At 34.1% G+C, this 16,763-nt stretch overlaps 1 long non-coding RNA gene across 2 annotated transcripts in view; it reads right to left on the bottom strand.

Annotated features, from left to right (window-relative positions):
- LOC107315005 (uncharacterized) overlaps positions 1-16,763 on the bottom strand; it is a 178,174-nt gene that overhangs the window by 106,144 nt on the left and 55,267 nt on the right. For both annotated transcript variants that reach the window (XR_014947215.1, XR_014947214.1), the window contains exon 2: positions 310-409. This is a non-coding gene — a long non-coding RNA (uncharacterized LOC107315005). The remainder of the gene's footprint in view (positions 1-309; positions 410-16,763) is intronic.

Below are 16,763 nucleotides of genomic sequence, written 5' to 3'. Positions count from 1 at the left end.
TTTTTTTTCTTTGAGAATAATGTTGTGTAAATATTGGTAAAATTACAGCACTAAAGTATTCTGTGAAGTACTTCATATTTAAAGACTTCTCATAAATAAAGCTAATATTAAAGGAAGAAGAAATCAGCAAAGGATCAAAATATTCAGGAAAAAAAACTAAAAAGGATAGTCTGTTGACTATTTCATTTGCAGTTTATGTGTTATGAAATTTCTAATTGAATGTCTGTGAGGCAGGACAAATTAGGTTAACCTTTAAAAAAGAAACATCTATTTTTATAGTAGATAGTAAGTAGAGGTAACAGAGCTTACCTTGTTTCTTCCTCCTGGTTTAACTGGAGTGGATGAATTTATCCATCTTCTATTTACCACCATACTGCTGCAAAATCATGACATTGATTGTATGTCATCTCTATGGAGACAAGAAAATATTACTATACAAGTTAGTTAAAAAATGAAAAGCATCTGTAAAAATAAAAAATCAGTGCTCTAATGAACTTATTATTTTGTGTTATATGGAAATAGTTGAATAAAAAACATTCTGTTAACTGATCAGCACTTAGCAAAAGCATTTTCCACTTCCAGTGGTGATAGTTAATCAAAACTGCATGAATGAATAGGCATAAAAAATTTATTATCATGACCTGTCAAAAAAAAAAAAAAATTGAAAATTGCTCTATGCAAACAGTTCAAAAAAGGTTATATCAAACTACATTTAAAATATCTGTTTTGATATACTGCAGCATCTCTCCACAATCATTTTATGGAAAATGTATAATAGTTTAAAAGTACATTATACCACTACTGTCAATGAGGTTAATTGTCTTTGGTTTTGATTTTAAAAAAAAATTGGCTATAGACTCTGAGTCATTTCTGTATCATCAGAAGAGTAATACTGAAGAAAATAAAATTCAGCAAGAAGTGGGAACTACTCTTAGATAGACTGCAATGTTAGAACCTATCTTATTATACCACAATCTATCCTATTATATCATGGGTATCATCATATGAAACTGTAAGTTTATGTCTATTGTGGAAACTTAGAATCAAATGAAAATAACTCGCACTAGAGTCTAAAAGAGGAACAGGGTACAATATGTTTCAGATCATAATTTCTAAGATAGTAATATTAGAAAAAAGCAATTTGAAATTAATGTTTAGGAGAAAAGAAGGAAAAAGTAGGATCTTGCTACCAAAATATTCCTTAATATATAAACTATGAACAAGATTAATGCAGAGCAAGTCTAACACATGAGCAAATTTATACATTCAAAACACCTCTGTAAATCTGATCTAAATTGTTCACAGTCCAAGGTGAAGACAATTTAGAATTTTTCTGTTTTCAAACTTGAAACTCAACTGTGTTTTTACTTTTATTTTCTATAAACACTTGTAAAATACCTATACATTTTACAGGAGGAAAGACAAAGTGTGACTTGTTTCTTTTTATTGTCTAAAAGATAAATTAGTTAGTTTACTAAAAACTGTGTTCAGATATCAGCAAGATCACTGTTCTAAGGATAGGGCTTTAAAACTACTAAAATATATCTAATATATCTAATATATCTCATATATATTTTCAAGAAAGGATAAAGAACAAGCATTTTGCATTCACTCAGAAATTCTGTAGCATTTGAAAATTAACAGTGCAAGTCATACTGAACAGTGATAAGTGAGAATCAAGGCAATTTACTGTTGTACTATTTAAGCCAAAATATGAAGGTAGAGAATTACAGAAACACAGCTTCAGATTCTGTTAACCAGTGATAGGGATTATCATAGTATACTAACGTTTGAGATTGCACATATTATATACATGCCAACACATGGAAAAAAAAGTATTAAAGGATACCTGGCCACCAAAATTATTCCTATTGTACCTATTTGGAAGGCACAATTAAAAAAAAAAGGCATCTTAGGAGAGAAGCTACCTTCAGAGAGAAAATACTGTGCATGATTAAGAATTCAAAGTGGAGGACAAACTGAAACCAAAATATAATAGAATCAGAAAAAGGCTTAAGTTGCCATGTTTGTCATGTTGAAGGATATTACTACAATAGGGCTTTTAGCAGGTTGGACTGAGAGGCCAGTTTCTGAATGCCTGGCCTTCTGGAGGAATGCTAAGGAATGATATTTTCTAGAAAAAGAACCAGCCTTATACTGAACAATTAGATTTCCAGAAGGTCATGCCTAAGAGTGTAGTGATAAATGAGATTTTGGAAGTAGGCAGTAATTCCAAAATGAGTAACCTTAAAAAAAATACATCATTTCTTTTTCCCGGAGAGTTTCAGAGTTAAAGAATCCAATAGAGCTTCAATAACGATGCCAGTTCAGTAAGTATTGCAATTCATTGGACCGAGGAATGCAATTAAGATTCAGTAATGACCTTGTTTCTAATAGAATAGAATGTCTATGAAGACGTTTTCATCTTCTGCTATCAAAATATTTCTGGCGGATGAAAGAATTTGATTTAGCTGCCATGACTGAGATTAAAGTGCTTATTGTTAGGGACACATGAACAATGAAGGTTATGCTAGGAGACTCCAATGTTAGTACACAGAAGGAGGACAAGAGACAATGATATAAGTACCAGCTTTTTGATTTTGAAACTAAATCCAAACTCTTTTAAGGTGAAAATGATTTCATTCTAATTTCCAACTGTTCTTATCACAAAACCATTACTCAACTGGCATGACATCTTGTTGACAAACCCAAGACTGACTAACAGGGATAGCGTAACTAGCACTGAGATATATCTGCAAGACTGGGGGATGCTGCCTGCAACTGGCTTGGAACAGTGCTTTTCTTCAGTTTAATACAACGGAATTTAGTGATTATCAAACCTAGAGGAAATCCCGTGTATTTTTGTATTAGTGCAACCAAACTGAAGTGAATAAAACCAAAAATTTGCCAATCAGCTATTAATAACTGCCAGACCTGAATAATTATAATTGTTAATGAAGTTTTCTTGGATTGTTTTGGGAAGGAGACAGCATGTCATCAGACTTCTTGGTAAGGACAGTTTACAAGCTAAGCTAAATGGAAGCCTTGTTCTGTGGAAGTAATACATAATACTGTCATTATAAAAGCTTCACGTTTGGCAGAACAATCATTTTCCCCCTTGATCGTTCATTCTGGGATTTGTAAGACCCTGCAATTTTCAGATAGCAATGGCACAAGATCAAGGTTATTACAATTTTTTTTTTTTTTTTTTTTTTTTTTTTTTTTTTAAGATAGCACTTTTTAACAAAAGGAGAGAAGGACAGAAACAGCCAGGCAGCAGTTGCACATGTGGCATTCATGTTTTGTAATAATTTCAGTCTGAATCCTGCCAATATCACTTCATCTCAAGCCACTTGCTGGGACGCTGAGCACATCCATCCTCTCCTGTAGGCTTTATTTCTACCCAACAAAGAGACTACGCTTGGCTCCAAAGACTGTTAGTCTTCAGTTTTATGGGCACAAAAACAACTCAAAATCTAGTGTGAATAGTGAATAGGAAAAACAAAACCCTGAGCAGTCAGTAGCAGGCACAGCGTCACGGAGGGCCTCTCCATAAGTAAAGAGAAGCCTTATAAAAATAATTATTGGCAGAAACAAAACTTGCAGCACATTTGAGAAAGGAAATTTTCTAGAAAGATATCAGGATTTTTCATAGTTTATTCCATGCTTTTTTTTTTTTTTTAAACTAATCTCCAATCTTATTTGGTGGTATAGTAATTATTGTCATTAAACATTATGAAAACCCAAGATATTATTATTAAATAGGAAAAGAAACTGCTTCAATTTAAAAGAGCTATCATTCTTAAAAATGTCAGTATATATTAAGAAATACAGATTTGTAAAAGTGTGACAAAAATATGACAAAAGTGCAGTTACAGCAAAAAGAGTGTGAAAATAAAGTGTTTTGAAGGACATTTTAGATTTATTTTTTACTTTATATTTTGTGTAACACAGAGTTCATGCATATCATTGCTGTGACTGGTACTGATGCTGATACTATTACTGGGGTTGCAAGAGCTGTTGTGGCAGAAAGCACAGGGTTTCATGCACATAGGACATTGAAGCATTTAATGATATACCATGTACATCACATTTCCTTTTTCCTGAGGTCATGTGTAATTTGAGGACTATTTCCATACTATCCTAAGGAGAACTGGGTCCAGAAGGACCAGCACATGACATGACTGCTTCTGAATGTTCAGCTAGTGCAGAAAATAAGCAACACTGAGACTCTTAATGGCCTTGACTAACTCCACCTAGGACCTCCACCCATAACCTCTGCCTGTACACTCCATTTAAACATGGGCCTGGGTCAGGGTCTGCTCAGGTATCACTGTCCTATGTCAGCTTACCCTCTTTGTTTCTGTCCTGTCCAGGTCTTATGGGACTTTGATGTAGGATGGTGAGGCACCTGCCTCAGGGACAGCAACCCTAGCTCTTCCTTGATAAGACTCTGGTTATACCTTAAGTAAATCTATGGAGTTAGAACATCTAATTTTACTCTTTGGATACTAAAGCTCTTCACAGCATAACTTGTTATTAGCAATAAAAGACTGAAAATACAGCACTCTTGGGGTGAGAAAGAAAATTATTCCATGAAGAGCCTGTGATAAAAGAGGCAGAGAAATATACAACATAAGACTCAATATCTAGAAAATAGAGAGCAAAGAAACCTTGCTGTTGTTTTTTGTTTGTTTGTTTTATCAGAATGATAAGAGATGCAGCATTAGCATTTTGGAGATTCTTTGGTTTTTAGATGCTTCCACTCTTACTCCCAGTAAGAATGATGAGTTGGAACAGATGGTAGATCTTCCCAAAACCCAAAATCTTGTTTGTCTGAAGTGAAACTGTAATAAAAGTTCTCATGAAAGATTTCTCTTTCTTCAAAGAACAGCTTGAAGTAGAAAGTCCAGGAGGAGGGCTTTTTCAATTACAACAGAAACTCCCACTGTTTTCCCAGGAAGAGCACCAGTAAGAAAAGCGTCCTAGAAGGAGTCATGTATCATGTAGTAGGCAATATTTATAGCATGCCTTATTTTAGGGCCAGGCTGTGCTTTGAGATGCTCACAACTGGTGCTCTATTGGACATTAAATCCAAAATAACACAGCTCACAGTCCTGTGAAGTGCCGTTTGTTTTACACACTTGTTCTCTGGTGTTTAATCACTTCCTTTTATGTGCAAAAAGGAAGCAGAATAATGTGCATATACACAGCCTTGTGGTGTAGTTGTTGAAGATCTGGCCTTTTACAGCCTGTAGGAAGTGAGTTTTATTCTCTTGCAACATTATCATTTTTGTTGGTGATTACAGAGAAAGAAATAGCAGTTATTAGATGAGGGCTACATAAAGACACATAGCTTTTTATGCATCGTAAGTTACATTAGCTCTTAGTTGGCATAACCCACTCCTGTGACTTAACCTGGTATAACTGATGCATAAATCATAAGGAAAAAGACAGATAGCCAGTCCTAGCTGTAAATACTGCATTTGATTCCTCTGCTTGGAATTTCTGAGTCACTCAAGCAGTCATAATTGATAGCAATGCAATCTAATTGTTTGCTGCTAAACCTGAAAGAGTTGTTATTAGAAGCAAATTAGGAAGAGACTTTGGATAATTCTACCACTCAAATTGAAGTCTCAGTCAATTAGCTATCTTAATAAATAACAACTCCCTACAAAGACACAGGAAAAATTGACTAAACAAATGTCCAAAAAAAAAAAAAAAAAAAAAAAAGACCCCCCCCCCCAAAAAAAAAACCACAAAAAAACAACCAAAACTGAGTAAGATGAAAAATTTAACAATTTGCAATTTGCCAAAGGTCAGGATGGAAGTGATAATCTAAATCAGATGATTTTTTGGTTGTTGTTGTTTTTCCTATTGTTTTGCCTTTCAATCATATAAAAAAGAAAATTGTAGTAACTTTTTTTTTTTTTTTTTTTTTTTCTGCCAGACTCTGTATTTGTGCAAAGGTTTCATTTTGACTGCGTATAATGTGGAGGTAGCACAGAGCAAAAATTTTCATCAGAAGCAAGAAGTTTGGTCATGTAACCAGAGGCTTTTGTGACCCTTTAGCTGTCTTGACTCTTTTGAATATAAGAACAGATGCTCAGTACCATGATGGTTGTCTTACTTATGATATTAATGCTTTCTTTAGCAAGGAATACAATTTATCACTTACACGAATAGATGGTTGACCTCAATGCCCTCTGCTTTTATTTTACCTAAGTTGCTCTGGTCATCTATTTTTTAACCTAGCCCAACTGACAAGATGTTTAGTGGAAGAGCAAACCAGCTATACAATTTCCACTGCCCAGGATCATGCCTATATTCTACTCCTGCCTTTTGGGAAGTGTGATGCTATGCGTATAAACTTGTATTAAATTTGTAGGAGAAGGTAAATAGAATGAGTAACTTGAAGTAACTGTAACTATTCTAGTAGATCTTTCAGTTACATGACACTGAAGGACTTGACAAAACAAGATTTGAAATTCAAGCCAGAGATAGCTCCATTATATTCTGAGCAGAAACCATTAGCCTAGTGTTCCTCTACTGTACTAAACAATGTGGTTTTATACTTGCATAGGAAAAACTGAAGTTTAAAGCAATGTTTTGGCTGACAAAAAGCACTCAGCACAGAGTGGTTACATTTCAGCCTTTTTAAGACCACAGTCAATGAGGAAATCAAGTCATAAATCACAGGTGGTGACTGGCACTGGCAATATGTACAAAACTAACTTCACTTAATGACCTAATTCTCTTCTGTTAGAAACAATAGCAAAATTACTGCTGCCACAGAAATAAAACTGAGGAATTGATAACATGAAGCAATATCAATTATAATGCAACACCCATTTCATTTTAGCTGATCATCATTCACACTTTATCAATGTGATTAAATAAATTCAAATAAATCCATATGGTTGTTTTTTTACAAAATATTCTCTTTGAATGCTCTTTGAATCTGAAAATGTAATTCTTTGCTCATTTTATGAGACATAATTGCCTGGTCTTTGGTCATAACAATTTTCTGCACACATAGGATATTGTTTATAATGTGTTTCATTCATACTACAATATAAATAATATGTATCAAAATATTTTAAATTAATTTGAATTTTCAGTTTTATGTACATTTATTGCTACTCATTTAAAACTATAAAGAGCTACTTGTTAGATAGAATTGAATAGATTTCATGAAAAGAACTTCAATTTATTATGTTTAGTATTACGCATTATAGAGTTGTTTTGGGGTTGTTGGTTTTTTGTTTTTTGTTTTTTGTTTTTTTTCTCTCTGTTGATCACATTGTGAAGAATTCATGAATATTTAGCTATTAAATGAAATGCAAAATTTTCATTACCATTTTATTGAAAACCTGACATCTTAAAATACCATACATACCATTAGTATTATAGTGCATTGTCATCTTATTGAAAAATGCTTCTAAAAAACAATATCACCATTCAGAGAAAAAAAAATTGTCCGCCCAAGGCTATTAACTATAGTTCTACACATACATTAGTGACAAATAAGTGAAGCAGCCAATGCTCACAAAAGATGTCACTAAAATGCTAGGAAACAACTGTAACCATAGAAACCATTTCACACTGCAATCTGAACATCTTTTGTGAGTGTTTGACTAAAAATGAGATGCTGAAAATCATTAGGCTATCAAAAAATCTGAAGTCTCTTCATTGAAATTTACATATTTAAATATTTTGAAACCTGCAAAAACTTCAACATGATACTTTCATAAAATATTGTTTCAGCTCCTAGCCCTCAACCATCACTTTAGATACAACAACGTGGATTATACAGACAATTACTTTCTCTCCTGAAGTCTCCCCCTCCTGACCCTATCTTTAGTGTACATATACTAGAAGAAGAACCATTCCATTTAAAAAACAACAACTGAGGTGACTACTGGGGAAAAATTACCCAAAACTTCTCAATTCAAAATATTTACACCTTTTTAAAATATTTATTTAGTTATTTATTTATTAATCATGTTAGGTACAAAATTGTCCACAAACAATATGATACCTGAATACTTAGTTTTCTCCACTGTTTTAAAAAAATGTTTGAGATCTTAAGAAGATTGTAAATGTCTCTGGATCCTCTATTATTGGCTTATTGCTACCTAATAAAAATGGCCCATTAAACTCCTGCCTACACAATAATATATAATTTAATAGCCTTTCTATACAGTGACTGATCTTGTTCTGCAGGACTGGAAACACATGCAGGATCTCAACTTTAGTTGTTTTTGCAGTAGGATTCTATGTTGGATTAAATCTAATTCAGTCTGAAAGTCTACTGTAGAAAGGCAAACCAAAAGAATATATGATGAAGATTAATTCTTTAATATAACACATTTTAGTGCTTCAAAGCACAACTAATAACAGATGTGCTCTTGTCTGTAGAGAAGTTTTGCTGATACTTACTGGGAAAATGTTAGTTATTCTGTATGTACGCTAATTTACCATTAATGAACTATGATATTTTGATATATGGATAATTTTCATTAGAATTGCTAAATACTGAAATTGCCAGCGCATTTACCTTTCCTTTCTTTTCCACAGGCCCTGAAGTTTTGGGTGCAAAAGGACTGTGCTAGTTAATCAAGACTATTGTTTTTTAAATATCCTTATGCAAAATGTAGTGGTCTTGTAAGGAACAGACTTCCCAAGAATCAGAGGAGAATTTCAAAATCCCCTTCTTTCCCCACCTTCTATTATTTGGTGGTAGAAAAAAAGTCAGACTTCCAGGCCATCAATCACAAATATTACAGTTCATAAAAAAATATTTCCTATGACTAACAAACAAATTATTGCCTTTTACAGCCTTTATTATTTTTATCAACAAACTAGAATGCAAATGGAAAAAGACACAAGAGGGAGACATGAAGTAATATGCTCTTATTATGCAATCTTATTCACCACATTAGGCCAAAGATTCCAAGAGCTAAGCACAAGAGAAATTATGAGTTTTAAATAGTATCAAACTCACTCTTTAATCAGTAATTGGCCAATGTAATATAGACATCAATGAAGTTTTGTTTGTATGAAAATCATTCTCTGAATTTAAAAAAATAACTACAGGAACAGAAAATGCAAGATTCTAAGACTGTAATCTAGAACAAGTGTAATAAACATAAGCATAACAGTTAAAAAAACTTTTTTTTTCTTCATGCTTTTTATGAAAATCAGTGTCAGCACAGCATTTTACAGATCCAGAGCATTTCAAGTAGTAGGTTGAAATCTTTTATGCAAATACCCAAACATTTTTGTTTTAAACTATGACTTTTAACTTCTGAATCCAGCCTTTTCCTACACCATGTCTACTCACATTACTATTTGTTTTGATAATTATTGTTTCTCAGCAGTAGGAAGTGTGTGCAGTTGCTGGGGAGCTAGAAGAGAGAGGAATGTGGGATTTGGACAGGCTTATATGCTTTTAGTAAACATTGTCTCCTATTGCTTTCCTTGGAGAGACAATACTGTTCTGCATGGCCCATTTCTGGATGGTCAGCAGGGCATGCCTTGGGCATGTGATTCATCTAAATGAGCTGGGATTGACTTACAAGGTCCACTAGTTATTCATTCATTTATTTATTACTGTGTTTGTTTGTTTAAATTTATCTAAGACAGAAAGAATGTTAGCAAGAATTTAATAGGCTTATTGGATTACATTATGCATATATAATGCATTACTTACTTTGTTTACACAACTGAATATTCAGTTAACTAAATGATAATTCAATTGTTTCAACAAATGAATCATTTCATAATAAATACGACATACCTGTAACCATTCTTAGCCATCAATGAACATATGGACTTCTGTTCACATAAATACTTGATATTCCAAAGTCTTCCAGCATCTTATAACAATTTCTTTTAGAATAAATTATTCAGAGATTGTACCTACTTAAATTTCTACAGATCTTTTTGTAACTTTGATTTGGAAAAAAAAAAAAGAAAAAAAAAAGAAAAAAAAAAGATTTAGATAGTATTATCTCAAAGCCTTTGTGTTCATATTTGCAATAAATAGATATTTCACATATTTATTACCATATGAATGATTCAGTGAAACATTTATAAAGTTTAATGCCATCTTGGCAGAATATGTACACAGTAACATTTCAGATATTTTGTATAGACTCAAAACTGATGGTCTGGATTTCAAACTTCCTATGCCCTTGTATCATTAAAAGATAGCATTATCATATATATGACAACTAGGCTGATTCAAAACAACACTCCTATGTTTTCTGTGATATGAAACTCATAGGAGCATTTTATGGTGTGAGATAAAGGTTTTTGTAATTTCTTGCATGTCAATCTTTTTAATTGCTTTCAGTGCTCTGCCCTATTCTAGCACACTCACGTGTCAAAACTTTTTTCCTTGTTTAGGATAGAACGTCAGTCTCCAGGGACATTTCAGACATATACTGTTAACTTCTACAATAGTGAAAGTGGTCTTTGGGCAAAATCTCAATCCAGCTGAGATGTTTTAAAAAACACCTGATATGTCTTCAACAAATTCACGTCTGCCCGTATCACGCATTGCAACTCTTATTTCCTGTACTCTTCTAACTAGACTCCTGACATTTGAGTGATTATTTCCACTTTTTTGGTCTTCATAAAATGTTTGAGCTAGAAAGTCTGACTTAATATTTTGTCTGTAACAGATCTGTAAAAGGAAAAATATGAAAAAGCTAGAAAATGGCCTTATAAGAGTTCCTCGTAACATCCATTCACTTACTTAAAATTTTACCACCAGCCCAAGTTCTTATGCAATATGTTTTGGAAAAATAAATTATTTCAACCCCACAATCACTGACGAAGTGATGCCTCTTTTTGATAGAATGAAAGAATCACTGATGTTGGAAAGCTCAAAGATCATCTAGTCCAACCATAAACCCACCACAGTCATGCTCACTAAACCATGACCCTGGCTGCCACATCTATACTTTCCTTGAAGACCTCCAGGGATAGTGACTACTCCACTTCCTATGATAGCCTGTTCCACTGCATTACCACTCCTGAGATGATTTTTTCCTAATATCCAATTTGACCCTCCTCTGGCACAACTTAAGACCATTACCTCTTGTCCTATCACTAGCTACCAGGAAGAAGAGTCTGACAACTGCCTTGCTACAACAACCTTTCAGGTAGTTGTAGAGAGTGATAAGGTCTCCCCTGAGCATCCTCTTCTCCAGAATAGATAATTCCTGTTGCCTCAGCTGTCCCTTCTAAGACTTGTGGTCCAGAACAATACCATTACTGTCAGGTCAATCCTGATGTGGTATAGGGATCTGATTTTGCCTCCATAAATGTAATCCAAATAAATTAAATAATATCATTCTACACTGCTCAATATAATGTCTCTACCAAGACAAAAGTGTCTTCACAAACTGAAAGCTATGGAAGCAAAAGCACATTTTCTCCTTCTTAACTTTATTAATACAGGATGAACCAATGCAGTTAAGCATGCATCTCATTCACAAAACTAGACACTATCACATAAAAATACTACAAAGTAGGCAAACTATATAGTGCATGGAATAAACAAATTACTTTTTTTTACCAAGTAATTCATCAAATGTATACATCACCCAAATTGGGTTATGAAGAGGGGTGATGGCAAAATATATGATATGGCTCAAGGAGCTTAACTGCACTGAGTTTCCAGCTTTTAAATTTTGTCATACTTAATATTTAATATATTAATATTTAATATTAACAGCAGAATCAAGCAAGCACAGAAATCTTACTCTTATCCTTAATTTTAAAAATGGATCTAGTAATTGTGGTGATGGAATATGTTGAAACAAAAGATTTACACTTTTTTTCCAGTTCTCATATGTCACTATTAGTGCAGTATTTTCACCATCATGGAATCATGGAATCTGATTTGACTCCCAAAGTGTCTTAAATATCCATTATTTATGTTTTCACAGTCTATCAAATAACTTCACACAGCTTTTCTACTCCTTGAGTAAAAGCACTGGTGTCAGTGTTAAAGAAGTTAAAATATTTATATGATAATTCAGTATTTAAAATTCTATGTCACACAGAATCACAGAGAATCACAAAATGACCCGGGTTGGAAGGGACCTCAAGAATCATGAAGCTCCAACCCCCCTGCCTGGCAGGGCCACCAAACTTCCATGTTTACTAGATCAGGTTGCCCAGGGCCCCATCCAACCTGATCTTGAACACCTCTAGGGACAGGGCATCCACAACCTCCCTGGGGAGCCTGTTCCAGGACCTCACCACTCTCCTAGTAAAGAACTTCCCCCTAACGTCCAACCTAAATCTTCCCTCCTACAACTTAAAACCATTTCCCCTTGTCCTGCTAGAACTAGTTGTTTCAGCAGAGTTCTGAAACCTGTACTCATAATGAAACCAAACCATTACTGTTAATTACTGCTCTGCTTGGTCATCTGTGTTGCTAAAGTCAATGGAATTTACACTGATATTATTCCATGTTTCAGCAACAGAGTGCATTTATTGTATGTGGAAAATATTTTATTCTTAATGATATGGGATTGTCTTCTGATACTGAAATCACATTCAGTACATCACTGGGTAGGCAAAAATATTCGATAGAATTCATAAATATTAATCTTGTTATTTCAGTCTCAGCTGTTATTTACTATCAAGCTCACAATAATAGATTCAAAGCCCAACTACAAATACAAGCAGAAATACTGAAAAACTCTTTTTTTTTTCACTCAAAACTATTTTCACTGAATGTTTTGATCACATGCAATGAGAATGTCGAGCAATTTTGATTCACAGCAGCAGATATCATTTTTCTCCTAATAACAGAAAAAGGAAAGTGTTTTACTCCAGTTATCTATATGCTTTCACTTCCATAGGATATCAGGGACAACCCAATCTATAATCTGTTATGTGAGCAATGACTAAATCTATATTAGTTAGCTACATGATTCAGGGTTTGAGTTCTGGTGCTGTCATGTGATCATCAACACTGTTTAATAGTTTGGTATCGTTTTGATCTAGATCAGCTAGCAATCTCCTTGCCAGAAAGAGGCACGACTGCAAGATAGAATGAGCTGGGGGCTGCTTCCTGGGGAGATTTGTATTGGTAGGGGATAATGAATCAGCCCTTATTAAGGAGGGTGTGAGGGAGAATTCATCTTGCTCTGTAGGCACCAGCCACACTTTGGTCTTGCCACTAGAGATGATGGAGAATCAATGCCAGCAGATACAGTCAAACTGAGCCACATTTTCAAGAAGAGAAGTTCTTTTAAAATGTTTCATAGAGTTATGATGTCTAGAACATAGGAAATAAAATGGTGCTAAGATTCTTCCCTTACACTTGATCTGTCATTTTCTGGTACTGAATACTACATTCCTATAGATTCAGTACTCCAGTGTAGCAACTTTCTCTAGCACTACATTGTACATAAACAAGTGAACATCTCAGAACCTTTTCCTCATAGGTTCAAGGAGCCTGACTATCATTTTCTTGTTGGTGTACGCCAATATTTGAGAATACAATCAGACTGAGAAACAACAAAGTGGCAATTCCTTTTTCCCTCATTATAGGTCTAAGACAGTCCTCAAACACTAATTAATAGCTTTGTTAGCACTTTGGAAAAGAGAGGGAAGGACAGAGAATACTTAGAAAACGGTATTGTACCTTGACAATAATTGTAGATCTTCTAGAACTTTCCATCATTTCCATTGCCCATGAACAATTAGGGGATAAATGCTTACTTAAATGAGGATGACCCATCTCACTGGAAAGAGTACACTTAATTTTTAATTCCGCCTTGTAGTCTTACAAATATGAATCACAGGAGTTTATAAAATGAAGACCAGAATCTTTTAAATTTGAAGTCTTTCACTAACTTTATTTATTTGCTTTGCTTAACTGATGCATGCACTGTTGCATTGCATTTCCTTCTTCCATGAGCCATTCTTTCTTTCTCTCTCACTGTTTGTTTGTTTTTTGTTTTTTAATTATTAAGGTTGTTGGCTCTGTAAAAAGTATGTTTGTATTGAAACTGCCTTCTAAACAGGTAGATATTAAATTAGATATGAAATTTCCCACACATTTGATGAAGACTCTAATAGCCTGCTAGAAGAAAGAACACTCTTTCCTGCTGTCTTTTATGCAGTGTGCTCTGAATAGCTAAAAAAAGCCCCATGTAAAAAAACAAAACAAAGATGCCAGGTTGATTTATCTATCTGTAATTGTCTAGGTGTAACACTGAATGATGGCCTCAAGATTTGAGTGACTTCACGAAAGCTCAGCAGAATTCATGGAATTTAGATTATTTGAGGAGGGTGAAACAATGATTGGGACTTCTGGGGCTTATCACCTTAAATACTGAATCTGCTGTTTAAATATATTCAGGCAATCACACCCTAATTTTTTATACTATTAACATCATTCAAATAACCTCATTGCTGGATTCCAGGAAGTTCTCAGAATGGCATTGTCAAAAAGTGTAAGGCATAATGACAAACAGAGAACTGCAAATATAGCTTCAGAGTCTGAGAGAGACCATCAAATTACACCACTGCATGTTCTTAGAACATGCTAAAAATTCATTATTTTGCTATCAGTGCTCTGAATCCAACCCTGCTGCCACTGGTTTAAAAAGCAGTTTCCGAAAGTGAGATCTAATTCCATCATTAGGGAACTGATTGTTCTAAGAAGCTGGAATAGAGCAGCATCAGCATGAATTTCAAAAACTTGCATGGAGCTATAAATATATTGTGCAATATTTTGCAATATCTAATGTGTTTTGGTCTAATGTTGAACATTCCCCATTGTTAAAACCAGCTGTGTTCTTTCACTTTTCATTTCTGTAAAGCTATGATAAAGGCTGTCAAAGCAAACCCTGCAGCAACAGCCTTTCTTGATAAAAGTTCTGTGTACACAGTACATAGTAATCTCAAGATGGAACTTCGTTTCAAACCAGAACAAAATCTTCAGCTAATTATAAGTGAACTATATTAAGCACAAAAGAAAATTTCAATTTATACTGAACAAAGTTGCGTTTTACTCTTTCATTTCAAAATGCATTTGTCGAGGTTTCTGAAACTAATTGAAAATTCATTTTGCTTAATTTTCTAAGGTTATTTCTTTTATTGCTTTTAAGTAGGCTGTGTAATAATGTAACATCTAAATCTCCCCAAAAGAAGATTAGTGGGGCTTTCTTTGTGTGTGTGTTAATTTGTATTTAAAGCTTTAGAATAAGAAATGAATCATTCTTTTCATTCCTTACATCACATTAGTGCAGCAATCACTAAACTAACACTCTTATTATGAACACATTCAAAGCACTTGGAGGAAAATTGCCAACAGAAGTGCTACATAAAAATAGGTCTGCTGCTGAAACAGAAGAGGATTAAAAGTAATGTTGTAGCTTATAGGTTGACCAGTTAAAAGGGGGGGAACATGTGCATTTTTATTTATTTTAACTTTTCTGCATATGATATAAAAAGACTCAAGGAGCATGTTTTCCCCCTTTCTTATTGTTCTAGCTAATTTTACAGCCATATTTTATGGAAAACTCGTGAGAACCTTTTTCTGAAAGCTTTATAACCAGTGTATAATTCACTCCTTTCTTCATAATTAATCACAGAGTTTGACCGGACCCAGGTAAAGACATAGTGTTTTAAATGTTCTAACTCTGTAATATCTCAGGTCTATATCCCTGAATAAATTCAAGTACCCTTTTTTTTGTAAAAGTAAGTCAACAGTAAGCATTATAAGCCAGAATTCAGCCCAGTTTTAGGTTTGGTAGGAATGCATGTAAACGTGATGAAATGTATTAGCACAAGATATGTAAGTAAATGGAAGGCCACCACATGGGAAATGTACTCTGCTGAAGGAACATATTCTGTTTGTATTCTGTTTGTTTGTTTGTTTTTGTTTGTTTTTAAAAAGTAAATTAACTTTCTTCCTCAGATCATTGATGCTGTTTTGTTTTTAGGCCCATCTTACTACCCTTTCCTCCTTTTCCCCTTGCCCTTTACCCAGGACATGGGTCTGTGGGTCCAGCTGCCCCATTAGTCACAGAGCCAGGTCTTACCATCCCATAAAGCATTGACAATTGCTAATGAGGAAACCATAGACCTGAGGATATGTGACAGAATGGGAGACACAAAGAACACTAATTTTATTTCTATCATTAAAGGATTAGAAGATATATTTGTTTTTGTTGATTACTTTAACTTCAGGGGCTACAAAAACAGCTGACTGACATTATCTGGATGTGCAGGCAGGAGGCAGAGGTTAATAGGCAATTTTTCTACTTTTGCCAAAGAAGCAGCATTTGAAACCGGCTTCTGTACCTCATGTACATATATATCATGTTAAACTAGAAGTATGAAAGCAGTAATTAGATTGGGTAGCAGGCAAGAAGAATACAGGTGAGGACCACAGAAACATTTTTTATTTGTCCAGATGTCAGCAGTTCAAGAGTCTTTACTGGTTTGAGACCTAAAAAACACCAGATGAATGTTGGCTAATTTATAATTTTTTGCTTGCCCATGCTGCTAGGTAGATGATACTGTACACAGCTCTACTACATTGTTCATTTAATTTACTCATGACTGATATCTACCATATTATTTTCAAGGTGGCAAATTATGTTCTGTTCCTGCTAACTCACTCTTTCCATTTGAAAATGTTAAGTTAGAGGTTTGTAAGTCAATGCTTTTCTGATTAGATTACCCTTTTCCATTTTTTAATTTCAGTGGCATAGCACAAT

This window comes from Coturnix japonica, chromosome 5 (genome assembly GCF_054131305.1).
Source record: "Coturnix japonica strain WE chromosome 5, WE-NBRP24, whole genome shotgun sequence".
NCBI lineage: Eukaryota > Metazoa > Chordata > Aves > Galliformes > Phasianidae > Coturnix > Coturnix japonica.
The sequence above is the reverse complement of the archived record's forward strand: the minus strand, read 5'-3'. Positions and strand labels throughout refer to the sequence as shown.